The 11,121-nt window shown below is 46.6% G+C and overlaps 1 protein-coding gene across 3 annotated transcripts in view; it reads right to left on the reverse strand.

The window, feature by feature from the left end:
• LOC147635058 (uncharacterized) overlaps positions 1-10,548 on the reverse strand; it is a 37,218-nt gene extending 26,670 nt beyond the window's left edge. For 2 of the 3 annotated variants that reach the window (XM_086804317.1, XM_086804319.1), the window contains exon 1: positions 10,367-10,548. The gene's annotated coding sequence lies outside the window, so the exon portion shown is untranslated. The remainder of the gene's footprint in view (positions 1-10,366) is intronic. The other variant, XM_086804318.1, reaches the window with a different exon arrangement.
• Between the last annotated feature and the right edge of the window lie 573 nt (positions 10,549-11,121).

An 11,121-nucleotide genomic window follows, 5' to 3' on the forward strand; every position in this document is an offset into this window, starting at 1 on the left:
TACCTGTTGTCCTCGTCCACGAGCACCCCCTTGGGGAGGAGTCTCTGGAGCCAATGGACCTGGACGTGGTTCATCACCACTAACAAAATCCCAAAGACCTTTTGCCACAAGCACATTTTTCACCATAAAACTCCACAAGGAGTAGTTCGTGCCATCCAATTTGTCTTCCTTAGACAAATATGTGAATACATCACTTTGCTGTTGATTTGCCATTATGCTTTACGCACAATGTTGTACCTGTTTACCAAAAAACCCAAAAGCAAAAACCCTGATAACAACTGTACTCCACTGAATACAGTTTACCCAAATCTGCCTGCACTCTCAATCCTCTGAATGTGCAGCTTAATGCACCAATGACTGAGTAGAGCAGCAAATGGCGTACACAATGCCAAAATGCCCCAAAAATGCCCAAATTTGCTGCACCCAAACTGTGCAAAAATCTGTATATTTTCTTGCTAGAAAATCTGCCTTTTGTGCCTGTATATTTTTCTTGATAGAAAAAACTGCTTGTTGTGCCTGTATATTTTTCACAGAGAAAAATAAGACTGCCCAATATTCAAAATATGTAATGCTTACCACTTCTGTATTGTGCAGGTACTCAGCAACTCAGTCGAGGTGCTGTACGGAAGCATGTACGAAAGCAGAATGTTGACGTTGCAGGTTCTGTTCGAGTGTACTGTGCAGGTACGGAGCAGGTACTGTCCTGCGCAGGTTTGTACAGAGGCACAGTCTTCGAAGCAGGTGTCGACTTGCACAATAGGTGGCGCACAGGTGTCGACTTGCAGGCGAATACCAGCAGGCGGCGACTTGTAGTGTCGACTTGCACAATAGGTGGCGCACAGGTGTCGACTTGCAGGCGAATACCAGCAGCAGGCGGCGACTTGGTGGCGGCGCTTACTGTTCGAAGCTGGTACACGTACGCATACAGTACGGGGCTGGTACACGTACGTAACTGCAGGCGACGCTTGTTGTAGTACCTGATTGAAGGCGACGTGCGACTGGATGTACGGGCAGCTATTGCGCACGTGTGACTGAAGGCGGCTTAGTTGTACGGATGCTGTACGGGCAGCAGAGACTTCAGTACGGCTCACAACACTGGAGATGCTGAGACTTCAGTACGGCGCACAACACTGGCAATGTACGGGCAGGGCAGAGCAGCTTCAATGCTCTGATACCAATTGAAGACTAAACAGGGTTAGGGTTAGGGTTTACAGAAAGAAAACAGGCATGGAAAACAAGCAGGGAGTGAACACGACTGCAGTAGATATCTCAATGATAGAAAAATGTGAAGTACAAGCCACATGATAGTGACCCCTAAAGGATAAGTGTTCACATGACCGGCCATAAATGTGCCGGGTGGACCAAAACACTTATAAACTGCATATAAGTGAAAATGAACTAAACTGGGGGAAAAAACCTCCACTAACTGAAGTAAAAAGTGCCCCAGTAACCTACTGATGATCACTAGCACTCCTCTGGGTGCATACACAGCATAAAACCCAACAGGGGTTCTTGCGCAAAGGTCTCAGATCCTCAGAAACAAGGCTGGAGAACTCTTAAATTGGGAGTATGGAGCTGCTGAACCTGGCCGACGAGGGCTGGTTGGCTGCTGGCCAACTTGCAAAAGAGGACACAAAATCACCTTTATGATGCGTTTTCCACACATGTGCCTCCTAGTGCTGGACACCTATGCCTGAGCACCCCCAATGGCCTTCTGCCCACCCTTTGGCCTGGCCAATAGTCCATGGTCCCAACTAGCCACCACAAACCCACTTGTATGTTGCTGGGTTCACACACATACAGGCTCCTCTACCAAGACCTATGCCTCTGACTGACCCATGTTCACTCGGATACTAGGCTAATAACTGCCCAGAGAATTTTCAAGCACTGGAGCTCCCCCACGTTGCGCCCCCACCCCCCCCCCTCTCTCCCCTGCCTCCCCCCCGCCCCAAACCGTGCTGTGCTTGGCCCCACCTTCCTCCCTCCCACCTTTGTCATGTGCATGCTGTTGGAAAATATATTTATCATGTCCAGATGGTCTACATGAACCCTAGCATGCTTGTACTGGTCATTGCCCTGCATTAGCATAACTAGTAGACATCATTAGCATAACTAGTAGACATCATTTAGTTTTTTTTCTAGCTCATATGTGAGTTATATAAGGGTTCTCACCCTTCTCTTCATTTCTTATCTCACTTTTGCATACCTCCTTGAGGTCATTGGCTGTTGCAACAGTCTCGTATGCTTGTAAGCACCTACGGGCTTCCCTCATGCTCATTTTCAGCAATAAACATCTGTCCACAGCCTTCTTCAGTTTGTACTTGGGCCTACAACCTGCGTTTACTCTTTCTTTCATGGTATTAGAGCACAAAGCTGACCTACAGGCAGGAAAGTGCTGCATTTTCTTTTGAAAGCAGAGGCTTCCTCAAGAGTGCTGCGTTTTCTGCATCTGAAACTTGGGATTGCTGCATTTTTGCTGTTGGAGGCTGAGGCCCTCTTCTAGGTGCTGAGGAAAGGGTTCTTGAGAGATTTTCTTTCTCTATTTCTTGCTGGACCCATGGAGATTGAGTCTCTTGGAGGGGCTCGATATTTTCTTCTTCTTGTGAATGATTTCACTCGCAAAGTCTAGGTATGTTTTCTGGCTCGCAAGTCAGATGCTTTTGCCAATTTCAGGACTTGGATTGCGATGGTGGAAAATCAGTCTGGGGGTACAATTTCATTTCTCCAGACTAATAATGGTGGCGAGTTTGTAACTTTTGATGACTTCCTTGCGTCAAAGGGCAATCACTGACAGACCACAGTTCCTTACACTGCTCAGCAGAATGGAGCTGTGGAACGGAAGAACCGGATTGTAAAAGAGATGGCTCGTGCTTTGTTGCATCATGCAGGTCTCCCTCCTACTTTCTGGGGTCAAGTTGTAGCTACCTCAGTTTATCTCATTACCAGTCCTGCTTTGACTTCGGGATTACCCCCACCAATGCTTACTTCATCACCTCTCCCACCAGCAACATCGGATGAGTCGTCTGCTACAGCTGGATCTGCTTCTTCACACTTTGAGAGGACGGCTGGCCTACCTCGGTGGGTTTAGCAACTCTTTAGAGATTCTGGTCTCATGCTCCATAACCAGATCTCTACCACCATTCCTCAGTGAATTATGCTCTCATGAGCTCTCTCCAGGAGATCGATGAGCTTGAGAGTCCAGAGAAGGCTCTTACATAGCCGCGATGGCAGTAAGCCATGGAAGCAGAGATGTCCTCAATTGAGGGGAATCACACTTGGTCTTGGGTGCCCAGCCTTTACATCGTCGTGTGATTGGTGTGATGGATTTTCAAAGTCAAGTTTCATGCAGATGGTACTTTGGACAAGTACAAAGCCCGCCTTTGATGACTTTAATGAGACATTTGCTCCTACAGCCAAGTATACCACCATCAGGATTGTTTTGGCTTTGGATGCACACTTCAGATGGCCCGTGTTCCAAATGGATGTAAAATTCGCTTTTTTGAATGGAGATTTAGAAGAGGAAGTTTGTGTTAAGCAGCCTCCTGGTTTTGTGATTTAGGGACAGGACACACATGTGTATCTTCTGAAGAAGGCTCTCCATGGTCTCAAATAGGCACCCCATGTCTGGTATCAGAAGATCAATGCCTTCTTGTTATCTCTTGGATTTGAGAGGTCATATGCAAACAACAATCTCTATGTGCTTCTTTGTGATGGGGATATTTGTGTCATTGTTTTGTATGTTGATGACCTCATCCTTTATGGCAGCTCAGATACTAAGTTGGTCACACAGGTTCAGGCTTTCAGAGATATCTGAGATGATTGATCTTGGCCTTCTTTATCTACATGAACCCTAGCATGCTTGTACTGGTCATTTCTATGAGGCCCTGCATTAGCATAACTAGTAGACATCATTTAATTTTTTTCTAGCACTTTTATACACCAGGGCCTCTGTCTATATTTATACACCAGGGCCTCTGTTGTGGGTGTGCCCGCCCTGTATAAGGTGTTTTATCATTTTTTCACACTCCCCGTATTTCTCCCTATTTTTTTCCATTTTTTCTAGTGGTGGGGAGGGTTGCCGGAGGGTGGCAGGAGCACTCTAGAGCTGGCCGACTGTCCCAACAGCAGTCCTGTGGGCTGGCCGACTGCACACAGGTGATGCGTGGGCTTCAGGGCTGCTGGCCGACTGCACACAGATGAGTCGTGGGCATTTTTCTGCTGGCCGACTGCATTTATGCAGTCATGGGCACTTTTTATGCTGGCCGACTGCTCTCCCACGGGCATATATATAGGCCCCTTGCCCCCACCACTTATTCATTCAGTTTTCTCGGAATCTTGTGTATAGAGAAGAGTTTACACACCTATCTCTCTGTGTTTCTTGTGCTGTTTATTTTCTGCAGTCTACTTGCTCTTGTCTACCCAAGTTTGGTTATCATTTCCACTGCATATTCTGACATGGTATCAGAGCCCTAGGCTCGAGATAGATCTTGGGAGTTTTTCTAAGCAAGAGGGGGAGCGTTAGGCTGCTGATTGGTGGACTGTTTTGGGCTGTATGGGAAGAGAAGGTGCAAGAGGAAGGCGGGCTAAAGTGCTGGACAGCCACTTGCAGGTTTACGGATTTTTTTTTCCCACTCACCCATCCTTTCAGGTTACTCTCCGCGATGGCAGATTTACTAGAGATGGCTGAGAAGCATGTGAAGATTCCGACTCTCCGCGATGGCAGATTTACTAGAGATGGCTGAGAAGCATGCGAAGATTCCCAGTGGATCGTCAATTGGACGGGTCCAATTGACGGCATCTGGAAGGTCATGATGGAGTCGGTGCTGCAGAGTCATATGACCTTGCTGATTTTATCATCATCGGGGTTCCACGGCCGGAAGCTAAGGAAGGGGAGTTACTATCGACGAGGAAGGACCGAGAGGCACAGGCACACATGTGGGATCGTGTCAACGCCAGGGTCCGGTCGTTTATTTTCCTCAATTGCACACCACAAGTGATCAATCATGTGAAGCACATGACGCTGGCGAGAGGCATATGGGAGCACTTGGCTTCCTTGTATAACAGGGTATCACCCATGAAACGGATCTCCTTGGAAGTGCAGATGCGGGTTATGAACCCTGCAAAGTCCTCGACGATGCGAGAACACATTAACAAGCTGCAGGCCCTTCAGCAGGAAGTCCTACAAGCTGGGAAAGAGATATCATCTGAAGACATGGCCATCACTTTGCTGTCCCACTTGCCTGGTCAGTATTCTGCTTTCTATTCCTCGTTGATTACGAGTGGCAGGCTCAGCACCATAACCTAGGAGGAGCTTGTGCCAATGGTCTTGGACCAGGAGGAACGTTTCACGAACCCTCCTCACAGCGGAGGTTCGGATGCCTTAACTGGCCAACGGTCGAAAGGCCGAAATAACAACAAGGACAAAGGGAAGGCTTCACCAGAGAAGTCTTCTGAGAAGAAGCCTGATTCAGAACGATAGAAGCTGAAGGCCGAAAGATCTTGTAATGATTGTGGCGAGAAAGGCCACTATTGGAGGAAGTGCCCTACGCGGACAGGGAAGAGTGCTGATTCCTCAGCCTCAGCTGCAAAGACTCCGGCATTTAAGCACTTAGAGATGGTGGACTCCGATGCTTCATCATCTTCGAGCGAGAAGGCAGTTGGCTTCACCACGAAGGATACCCGGGAATGGATTCTCGACAGTGGTGCTTCCAAGCGCATGACTCCATCCCGTGACTTCTTTCTGGATCTGAAACGGCAGTCAGGTCGCATCTTTATTTGGCGATAACTCCACTATTCCGATACATAGTGAGGGCCGGATGGAGATTATTCCCGACGGAAAGGGGGGCAAGCATGCTTCCCGTGTTCTTTATGTCCCTGCTCTGGGTTTTCATCTTCTGTCAGTGCATGAGGTATGCAAGACTGGCTTTCGGGTGGAATTTGAGGAGCATTCAGTTGCTCTAAGGGACCGTGAGACTGGCCAGGTTGTTTGGGAAGGCGCTGTGGAGAATGGTATCTACAAGCTCTCTGCACTCTCCTCATTGACAGGTTCTCAGGTCGGAGATTTGTGGCACTTTCGTTTTGGCCACTTAAATGTGGATGCATTGAGGCAAGCTTTCCGGGGCCAGATGGTGGTTGGCTTGCCAGATGTTGGTAGTAGGCAAGGGCGTTGCAGCTCTTGCATACATGGTAAGCAGCACAGGGAATCCTTTCCGAAGCAGGCTTCCAGGCGGGCTTCGAAACCATTGGAGTTGATTCACACTGACTTGTGTGGACCTCAGCAGATACCATCTTTGGGAGGATCTCTCTCCTTTATGCTACTGCTTGATGATTGTACCAGATTCACGTGGGTCTACTTTCTTTCCCAGAAGGACCAGGCTTTTGCTCGGTTCAAGGATTGGCACGTGATGGTGGAGAAAGAGTCTGGATTTCAGGTCAAGACTCTCAGGGCTGACAAAGGAGGTAAATTCTCCTCGACTGTATTTCTCAGATTTTGTGTAGATCATGGCATCAAAAGGGAACTGGCCAATACCGGATCACCTTCGGAGAATGGAGTTGTTGAACGCAAGAACAGGACTGTGGTGGAGATGGTGAGGACCATGCTGGAGCATCATGATCTTCCTCGTCCACTTTGGGGTGAGGCTATGGCAACGGCTGTCCATACCATCAACCGCTCTCCGACGACTTCAGTACCCCATATGACTCCATTTGAGGCATACTTTGGCAGGAAACCCGATGTCTCGCACTTCCGTGTCTTTGGGAGTGATGCGTATGTACATATTCCGAAGAAGCAAAGGGGGAAGCTTGACTCCAAGTCCCGCAAGCTGGTATTTGTTGGGTATAACTCTCTTTCCAATGGATACAGGTTGTATGATCCAGATAGGAATGAGATTGTTGTCAGCCAGGATGTGGTCTTTGACGAGCATGTTCCAGCATCCACTGTCGAGGAGCCGCCACTTCTTGGAGATCCAGAGGAGTCTGATGATGATTCCCAGTCTATCATTCCAGTTGATCCACCTCAGTCATCACAGGAGGTTGTGTCCGCAGCTGGAGTAGAGCCCCCGTGGGCGACCACAGGAGGCTCCACGATCTGTTCAAGTACCTAGGTGGTTGTTAGACACCCTTCGGGAGTCAAGTGTCACGGAGCTACCCTCCGAGTGGACCACAGAGGACGGCCCTCGAAGATCACATCGAGTCCAAGATAAAAGCAACACAGCGGAGCTTCTTCAGGTGAACTATATAAGGGTTCTGACCCTTCTCCTCATTTCTTATCTCACTTTTGCATACCTACTTAAGGTCATTGGCTGTTGCAACAATCTCTTATGTGCTCATTTTCAGCAATAAACATCTGTCTACAGCCTTCTTCAGTTTGTACTTGGACCTACAACTTGCATTCTCTCTTTCTTTCACATGCCACATGGACATGTTAATCCAGAGTTGCAGCCAAGATTTAGGACATTGTTAGGGCTTGTTTAGGCTCAATAGAAGACACAGAAGGCAGTCGGCAACTAGAGACTCAGTCGGCTGGTCATCCAGACTCACGTGTGAAATACGCGTGCATTAAATGCTGATTTATGGCAGACAGAACCGACCGACAGCAGTATGGATGGCCGACTGCTGGCAGATTTGGGGCCTATACAAGCCAAGGCACATCATTGCGTTGATCATCTCATTCCTTTTGGGATAGATCATAGACTAGGATAGACGTAGGACTTTTGGATATTCAAGATTCCTTTTTAGGTATGCAAAAGCCCACCAAGAATTTGTATAAACATTGTCATGTGCATGAATATGCCATGGACATTCTCAAAGATTATCCAGAAGAGGTGGCCAGAAAAAGGCAGTTAGAACCAGAATTTTGGACCACAAGGTGCAGAAAAGAACCAGTTTGGACTTGGAGCAGGGACATGGAAGGCTTAGGATGTTGTCGGCTGCCGAAAGGGAGCTGTCGGCTAAACCAGATGAGGCAGCTGCAGCCATGTAGAAGCAATGGAGAGAAAAGAGGGAGAAAAATGCAAAGTTTTCACCTAATCTACAGTATATTCATAATATCCAAAAGAGTATATATGTTTGTAACACGCGGAAGCTCTAGGGGTCTTCTTTCAGCCCTAAACACTACTGGAAACATGCTGATGCAAAACGCAGACATGAAGAGAGAGTAGAGAGAGAGAGAAATGCTGGAAATTCAGTATATTCATATAGTACAAAAAGGTACTCCTAATCTACAGCCCTTGGCTACCTTCATAAAAAAGGTGATAGACACCCAAAAGTCTAGTCCTAATATGGACCCTAAGGACCCATTCCCTAGAGGAATGAATGCCTACAATGATGAGCACTTGCACCCTTTTATGGTCCTCTTGGACGAAAGGAGAACTGGCGGCTGCTGGCCGACCAGCAGTCGGCCAGCTGGCCGACTGGACAATATTCCATATCTTTGATGCGCCCTCATTATTATAGATAATCCATGGTTACTAGCTGTTTATAACTGGATTGTTATTTAGCAGGAATAGTCATTATATAAGTGACTTATGGGTTATTGTGATCCATTCAATCATTGGGTTGGCCGTTGGTTTGTGCCTCGACTAGACTCCTGTCATGGACATGGCGGTCTTGCCCCGAAGGTCCCTTAGGGCAAGCTTTGGTGGTATGCTTGGCTTGTGGGTGATTCTTGACGGAATCTATGATTTTGGGAGGTGAGTTTGCTTGTACCCTTCTAAATGAACTAACCTTGTGTGTTTAGCTTGTGTATCAAGTGGTCCTAGGGAGGGGGCTTACAAGGAATCTAGTGAAAGGAGATTTGGGAAGAAACTTGTGGCTATGGGAGGGACTTGTCTTCATGGTACTGTCGGGGCTTCTCAACCTCTAGAGCCCATCTCTACGATGGTGAGGGCTTGTTGTCTCAAAGAAATCATGGGTGACCGTGTCCCCTACCTAAGCCCAAAAGGAGGCCCTACCATGGTATCGATACTCCACCATCCTCTCCTCAATCGATCTAATCTCGTGCAGGTTGCCTCCAGCTTAGACTCCACATGGGGCCTTGAGGAACAGGATTCCAGTCTCCAGATCAATCAAACAACAGCACACCCCTCCCCTGTCACATGCACTTTGCACTCAATTCATGGTGACAAGATGGCTCATCATCAGAAATGCAACAGTTGTGCAGTATTAGAACCCAGTAGGATGATATTTGTCGTACGCCGTGACCCCATTGTACATCCTCCGTCCAGGATAAGTCAGGCACGAGCTACGTAGCTCATTCCTCAGCCTTAGCAGGTCAGTCAGTCAATCAAGTCCCTTAACCCGCTTGGAGAGAATCATTCATGCATGTAGAGTCAGTAGAAGCCTTAGGGTTTGCATCAGAAAGCACTCTGCATTCTGCATAATATGCATTCATATGCCTGTGCATCATTTAGAACATCCCAGAAGCCTTAGGGAATTTACTAGGATTTATCTGGTATTTTTTCTATATTTTATAGTATTTATTTAGCATTTATTGTCATTTATAAATATAAACTTTATTAAATAACCAGTCAACTTAACCAACCTCCAGTTAGTATAAATAGGCTTGCATAGGGCTTAGTTTCTCATTCAGTCTTCAGTGTGCTTAGAGCTTTCTTCCTCAGCCCTAGGAGTTCCCTTGCCTTCAGCACTAGACTAGTCTCATCCAGCATAGCTGATCGTGGGCTACCCAAGCGCTAAAAAATAATAGATGCCATGGCTCATATTGTAAGGCAACCACTCAATCCAAAACATTAAGCTGACATGTGGTGGGCTGCCCATACACACCCGCTGTCCACACTCGTAATTAACTTGGGTGCCCAATTTATATGTTGTGCCTACACACCGTAGCCAAGGCTAGGCTTGACCTTATTCGCTTAACTCCCTGAGAGAGTTAAGAAACTCAAGTATCAGCACATGGGCACACCATTGTGAGCCCTGTTCTGCAATCAGCCACGTGGCACAACGAGCCACGTGGCATAGAACTTGTTCCATGCATTTGCGGCGTGGTCTTGATACTTACTACAATAAGTAACCACACAAAAAATCCAAGAAAATACACACTTCTTTATTTTTATATTCTCATTTAATTGCTTGATGCTGCCCTGATAACAAACATATAACTATATCATTGAAGAATGTTTTTCTAATATAAGTCATTCTTAAGAAACTTATTGCATCAATGATGCGATGCTTGAAGATCTGAACAGTATCGACACGGAGTCTCTCTCTCTCTCTCTCTCTCGTGTGTGTGTGTGTGTGGTGTTTTTTTTTTTTTTTTGGGGGGGGGGGGGGGGTAAGTTAAGGTTGAAATATGGGAAAAATAAAGCAATTTGGTGTTAAAAATGATCGCAGAAAGGGCAAAGCCTACCTGGAGCAAAAGATTGCCTCGCTTGTTGTCTCTGTGTGAGAGAGAGAGAGAGAGACGGACAGAAACAGAGACAGAGACAGAGACACAGAGCGAGAACGAGACAAGCGTGAGTGTATTGAGAGAGAATCTCAAGAAGGATTCTACGAGCCTTTTCGTCATAGGATCTCTGGACTTGGACTTTCCTCATAATTAAATTTGAGAAAGCGGCAATCACGTCCGAAGCTGATGACGTGTCGCGCCATTTGATGCTGCTGACGTGTCGGGCGCCTAAGAAGGTGTTTTAACATCTTTTTGGGTGGTAATCATTCGAGAAACCCTACCTAAACTTTAAACAACCATAAATTTTGCTATAAGCACTTGTAAGAATCTTCACTAAGGAGCGACCCTTCTAGTCTTGAGAGGAAGATGAAAATGCCAAGAATTTGGGCTCCCCGCTTTTCAAGGAACTTGTTAATGCCCTACATGTATGCTGAGATCAAAACACCTAGGATGTTGTTCGCTTGTTTATGGGAGAAAACATCCAAATTGTGCCCAAGGGATATCTTAACCAACATGTGTCTTTTTATTGATGCTTTATACCCATGGCAATCTCCAACATTCATGACAGTTCCTAGCAACAACAAATACGCCAGAAAAATATATCATGGATGGGTAATATTGTTACATAGTATTGCTTACACTCTATAAAATATTTTGTTTGGCAGCAAGTATGTTGTGAGATTTACTACACATCAGACATTTTAAACTCCACTTCT

The sequence above is a fragment of the Cibotium barometz genome, chromosome 10 (genome assembly GCF_041138505.1).
Source record: "Cibotium barometz isolate CiBa-2024 chromosome 10, ASM4113850v1, whole genome shotgun sequence".
Classification (NCBI taxonomy): Eukaryota; Viridiplantae; Streptophyta; class Polypodiopsida; order Cyatheales; family Cibotiaceae; genus Cibotium; species Cibotium barometz.